Source organism: Dendrobates tinctorius, unplaced genomic scaffold (genome assembly GCF_039654945.1).
Source record: "Dendrobates tinctorius isolate UK_male_01 unplaced genomic scaffold, ASM3965494v1 ptg000341l, whole genome shotgun sequence".
NCBI lineage: Eukaryota > Metazoa > Chordata > Amphibia > Anura > Dendrobatidae > Dendrobates > Dendrobates tinctorius.
Genome location: NW_027362007.1, coordinates 1,168,493 through 1,175,085, shown reverse-complemented (window position 1 = coordinate 1,175,085; position 6,593 = coordinate 1,168,493).

Below are 6,593 nucleotides of genomic sequence, written 5' to 3'. Positions count from 1 at the left end.
CAACATACATACTACATATATACTACATGCAACATACATACTACATATATACTACATGCAACATACATACTACATATATACTACATGCAACATACATACTACATATATACTACATGCAACATACATACTACATATATACTACATACATACTGCATGCTACATACATACTACATGCTACATACATACCACATACATACTACATACATACTACATGCTACATATATACTACATATATACTACATGCTACATACATACTACATATATGCTACATACATACTACATACATACTACATACATACTACATACATACTACATGCTACATACATACCACATACATACTACATACATGCTACATACATACTACATATATACTACATGCATGCTACATACATACTGCATGCTACATGCATGCTACATACATACTACATACATACTACATGCTACATACATACCACATATATACTACATACATACTACATACAATACATTCATACAATACATACATAGACATACAGTACATATAACAGAGTAACATACTTACCAATACTTGTCACATTGTTCCCCGAAGCCATTGTCTTTTACAGAATAAATAACATAACAAACCACAAAAATACTCACCCACGATCCGAAGCAGTCCACGAGTGTGTCCCACGACGATCTTGGGTAGAGAACTGCAGCATCAGCTGTTGCTGCCGTTCTCTACGGGCTGCAGGAATCCAATGACGGAAGGTAGGTATCATTCCGCACTGTATTCCTCCGCCACTTAAAAAAAAAAAAAAAGTCCCTAGTCTCACTTTATGCCATTGCTGCGTGGGAAATTCCCACACAGCAATGGCATAAAGTGAGACTAGGGACTTTTTTTTTTTTTTTTAAGTGGCGGAGGAATACAGTGCGGAATGATACCTACCTTCCGTCATTGGATTCCTGCAGCCCGTAGAGAACGGCAGCAACAGCTGATGCTGCAGTTCTCTACCCAAGATCGTCGTGGGACACACTCGTGGACTGCTTCGGATCGTGGGTGAGTATTTTTGTGGTTTGTTATGTTAATATTTATTCCGTAAAAGACAATGGCTTCGGGGAACAATGTGACAAGTATTGGTAAGTATGTTACTCTATGTTATATGTACTGTATGTCTATGTATGTATTGTATGAATGTATTGTATGTAGTATATATGTGGTATGTATGTAGTATGTATGTAGTATGTATGTAGCATGCATGTAGCATGCAGTATGTATGTAGCATGCATGTAGTATATATGTAGTATGTATGTAGCATGTATGTAGTATGTATGTGGTATGTATGTAGCATGTAGTATGTATGTAGCATGTAGTATGTATGTAGCATGCATGTAGTATGTAGTATATATGTAGTATGTATGTAGCATGTAGTATGTATGTAGCATGCATGTAGTATGTATGTAGTATGTATGTAGTATGTATGTGGTATGTATGTAGCATGCATGTAGTATGTATGTAGTATGCATGTAGTATATATGTAGTATGCATGTAGCATGTATGTAGCATGTAGTATGTATGTAGCATGCATGTAGTATATATGTAGTATGTATGTAGTATATATGTAGCATGTAGTATGTATGTAGCATGCATGTAGTATATATGTTTTATGTATGTAGTATGTATATATGTGGTATGTATGTAGCATGTAGTATGTATGTAGTATGTATGTAGTATGTATGTAGCATGCATGTAGTATGTATGTAGCATGCATGTAGTATGTATGTAGTATGCATGTAGTATATATGTAGTATGTATGTAGCATGTAGTATGTATGTAGCATGCATGTAGTATATATGTATGTATGTAGTATGTATGTAGTATACACTCACTGGCCACTTTATTAGGTACACCTGTCCAACTGTGTGTTAAGACTTAATTTCTAATCAGCCAATCACATGGCGGCAACTCAGTGCATTTAGGCATGTAGACATGGTCAAGACAATCTCCTGCAGTTCAAACCGAGCATCAGTATGGGGAAGAAAGGTGATTGGAGTGCCTTTGAACGTGGCATGATTGTTGGTGCCAGAAGGGCTGGTCTGAGAATTTCAGAAACTGCTGATCTACTGGGATTTTCACGCACAACCATCTCTAGGGTTTACAGAGAATGGTCCGAAAAAGAAAAAAAATCCAGTGAGCGGCAGTTCTGTGGCCGGAAATGCCATGTTGATGCCAGAGGTCAGAGGAGAATGGGCAGACTGGTTCGAGCTGATAGAAAGGCAACAGTGACTCAAATTGCCACCCGTTACAACCAAGGTAGGCAGAAGAGCATCTCTGAACGCACAGTGCGTCGAACTTTGAGGCAGATGGGCTACAGCAGCAGAAGACCACACTGGGTACCACTCCTCTCAGCTAAGAACAGGAAACTGAGGCTACAATTTGCACAAGCTCATCGAAATTGGACAGTAGAAGATTGGAAAAACGTTGCCTGGTCTGATGAGTCTCGATTTCTGCTGCGACATTCGGATGGTAGGGTCAGAATTTGGCGTAAACAACATGAAAGCATGGATCCATCCTGCCTTGTATCAACGGTTCAGGCTGGTGGTGGTGGTGTCATGGTGTGGGGAATTTTTTCTGGGCACTCTTTGGGCCCCTTGGTACCAATTGAGCATCGTTGCAACGCCACAGCCTACCTGAGTATTGTTGCTGACCATGTCCATCCCTTTATGACCACAATGTACCCAACATCTGATGGCTACTTTCAGCAGGATAATGCGCCATGTCATAAAGCTCGAATCATCTCAGATTGGTTTCTTGAACATGACAATGAGTTTACTGTACTCAAATGGCCTCCTCAGTCACCAGATCTCAATCCAATAGAGCATCTTTGGGATGTGGTGGAACGGGAGATTCGCATCAGGGATGTGCAGCCGACAAATCTGCGCCAACTGTGTGATGCCATCATGTCAATATGGTCCAAAATCTCTGAGGAATGCTTCCAGCACCTTGTTGAATCTCTGCCACGAAGAATTGAGGCAGTTCTGAAGGCAAAAGGGGGTCCAACCCGTTACTAGCATGGTGTACCTAATAAAGTGGCCAGTGAGTGTATATGTAGCATGTAGTATGTATGTAGCATGCATGTAGTATATATGTGTTATGTATGTAGTATGTATATATGTGGTATGTATGTAGCATGTAGTATGTATGTAGTATGTATGTAGTATGTATGTAGTATGTATGTAGTATGTATGTAGCATGTAGTATGTATGTAGTATGTATGTAGTATTTTTTTTTTTTTTAACATTTAACACATTAGCCGGATGATGGGACTACTACTGTCCCATCATTGGCTAATGTGTCAATCACTGTCATGGTAGCAGGCATCGCCAGATGGGACTTGTAGTCCCATCGGACGATGCTTGCACAGACCCCCGGACATCAGCACAGCCCCCTGGAAGGCCGGCACAGCCCCCCGGCAGGCCGGTACAGACCCCCACAGGGTGCACAGACCACCGGCAGGCCGGCACAGCCCCCCGGCAGGCCGGTACAGACCCCCACAGGGTGCACAGACCATCGGCAGGCCGGTACAGACCCCCACAGGGTGCACAGACCACCGGCAGGCCGGTACAGACCCCGGGCAGTCCACACAGCCCCCCGGCAGGCCGGCAGAGACCCCCGGAAGGCCCGAAATGACGGCGCATCATGATGCGCACACACCGCGCATCATGATGACGTCAGGCTGTCAATCAACTTTGAACTTCCGATTCCGATGCCGACTTCCGATATTGAAAAAATATCGGAAGTCGGTATCGGAATTCCGATACAGCAAGTATCGGCCGATACCCGATACTTGCGGTATTGGAATGCTCAACACTAGTGATGATCTCTCATTGTTCAGGTCAGTTCCGCTGTTTCAGAGTCTTACTAGTTGGCCTTACTACTGATAGATTCTGCAGATCTCTGTCTCCATAACTAGATCCACAGGATCCTCTACCATTATCCTGATGTAACGCAGACTCAGTAAAGTGCCTGGTTCAGGACCGGCAGGTCGGGTATCCTGCTCCTGCTATTCTCTGCTCATTTGGGAGAATAAATCATTTGTTGGAGACATGACCTGTGCCCCTTTTCAGGCTGCAGTAGTTTGTACATATTTCCTACGGTGAGAAGTAGAGATGCAGCCAAACTCCCATTGGTGGAGAAAGCAGCAATAGCTTCAAGCAGGGACAGAAAAGGCAAAGAAAAGTGCTGAGCGGGTAAATGCATGTAATAAGCTCTACCTTATCGGAGACGGCATGCCGGTCGGACACAATGCCTGCCTTTATCAGTGTGCCGGAGATTTTTTCGAGTATGGGGGATGGAGAGATATCTTCATTTTTTCCTTTTTTATTTCCCTGTTTATAACACGGCTGCAAATAAATTTCCCCCTGTGGCGCACAAGTTACAGTCCTGACCCTTACACTCATTTCTTCCATGTATCGTTTCCCCGTTTTATTTTCTTAGTTCTTTATTGGGCTATCAGTCAGCCGGCCTGGCATTGTGCACCACTCGGCAGGAAGAGCCATCATAGGAAGGTTTATAAACTCCTGAACTCATGTGCGTAGTTGATTGAACTTTGCTACGACTGCAAGAAAAAATACACAGAAAATAATTTGTTTTTAACCCAGCAGCATGACAAACTGTGGCACTTATGTGTTCTCTCCATCCAGTAATGCAGGCGATTGCCAAAAATGACATTTTTACTGCGGTTTTTGCAATGCAGTGGCCAAAATAGTGAAAGAATGAATAAATATTCATAATACATTTATAGTCAGGACGAGGCACATTGCAAAATGGAGACTCTCTATGGGCTTGTAGCAAACAAGTCATGCCTGACTAATCTAATTTCCTTCTATGATGGAGTCACTGACTGGGTGGATCAGGGAAATGCGGTAGATATAGTGTATCTCAACTTCAGCAAAGCATTTGATAAAGTATCTCATACTATCGTTATTGGAAAAAAATGATCGAGTATGGGATTGACAAGGCAACTGTTAGGTGTATTCATAACTGGCTCAGTGATTGTATTCAAAGAGTGGTAATAAATGGTTGCACATCCAATTGGAAAAGTGTTCTAAGTGAGGTACCACAAGGCTCTGTCCTGGCCCCAGTGTTACAAGTAGGGACCACAATGCTCTCTCCTGCCCCCAGTGTTGCTCAACATTTTTATAAATGATTTAGATAAGGGAACTGAAGGTGAACTGATCAAATTTGCAGACAATGCAAAGCTGGGAGGAACAGATAAGATTAGAGAAAACATAGAAAGGATTCAGAAGGATCTAGATAAGCTTGAACCATGGGCAGTGACTAAAAGAATGGTATTTTACAGGGAGAAATGCAGGATTCAACATCTGGGTAAGAAAAACAAAAATTACATCTACAGAATGGGAGGAATAGAACTAAGCAACAGCATGTGAGAAAAAGACTTGAGTATACTAATAGATCACAGACTGTACTTGAGTCAACAGTGTGATGCAGCAGCAAGAAAGGCAAGCACAGTTCTAGGATTTATTAAGAGAAGCATAGAGTCTAAATCACATGAAGTAATTTTCCCCTCTACTCTTCCTTGGTCAGGCCTCATCTGGAATACTATGTCCAGTTCTGGACTTGACGTTTAAAAAAAATTGAAAAACTGGAGCAAGTTCAGAGAAGAGCGACCAGGATGGTGAGCAGACAGCAAAGTATGTCCTACGAGGAATGGTTAAAGGATCTGGGAATGTTTAGCTTGCAAAAAAGAAGGTTACGAGGAGACTTAATAGCTGTCTACAAATATCTGAAGGACTGTCACAGTGTAGAGGGATCATCATGATTCTCATTTGAACATAGAAACACAAGAAGCAATGGAATGAAACTGAAAGGGAGAAGATACAGATTAGAGATTAGAAAAAACTTTTTGAACAATGAGGGTGATCAATGAGAGGAACAGGTGGCCATGAGAGGTGGTGAGCTCTCCTTCAATGGGAGTCTTCAAACAGAGGCTGGACAGACATCTGTCTGAGATGCTTCAGTGACTCTTGCATTGAGCAGGGGGTTGGACAAGATGACCTTGGAGATCTCTTCCAACTCTAACATTCTAGGATTCTGTGATTCTACTTGTGTCAACCATTTACTGTATCCTACTACATGTGCTGATGTCAGAACAGGAGATGCCAACAAAAATGTATAAAGAGACCTACATAGCATATTGTAGATAGGGTTAATGTATGGAGCTAGCCTGAGCTGTGGGCTTCACAGGGCTCATGTTACATAATGCAGGATCATTCACTGAGTGAGGTGCATCCTCTAAGTCCAAGGAACAGGTAAACTCACAAACCACAGGCATTGGTGCAGCAAGCGGGTGAGGCACGCAGGTCACGGATAACAGACAGAAGAACTTAAACAGAGGTACTGAAGGCCGCTGACTGATAACTCAAGGACTGGAAGCTGCAGAAAGCCAGGAGATGTCATGAAGACTGCTGGCAGCTAGTAGTTGAACTTAAAGGCTGCAGACATGCAACTCAGGGACTGAAAGTCGCTGGCAGATTGCAGAGTTACTAAAATTCACAGATTGCGGAATTACTGAAGACATCAGGCAGAAAGGAAACTCAAGCACTGGGAGCCG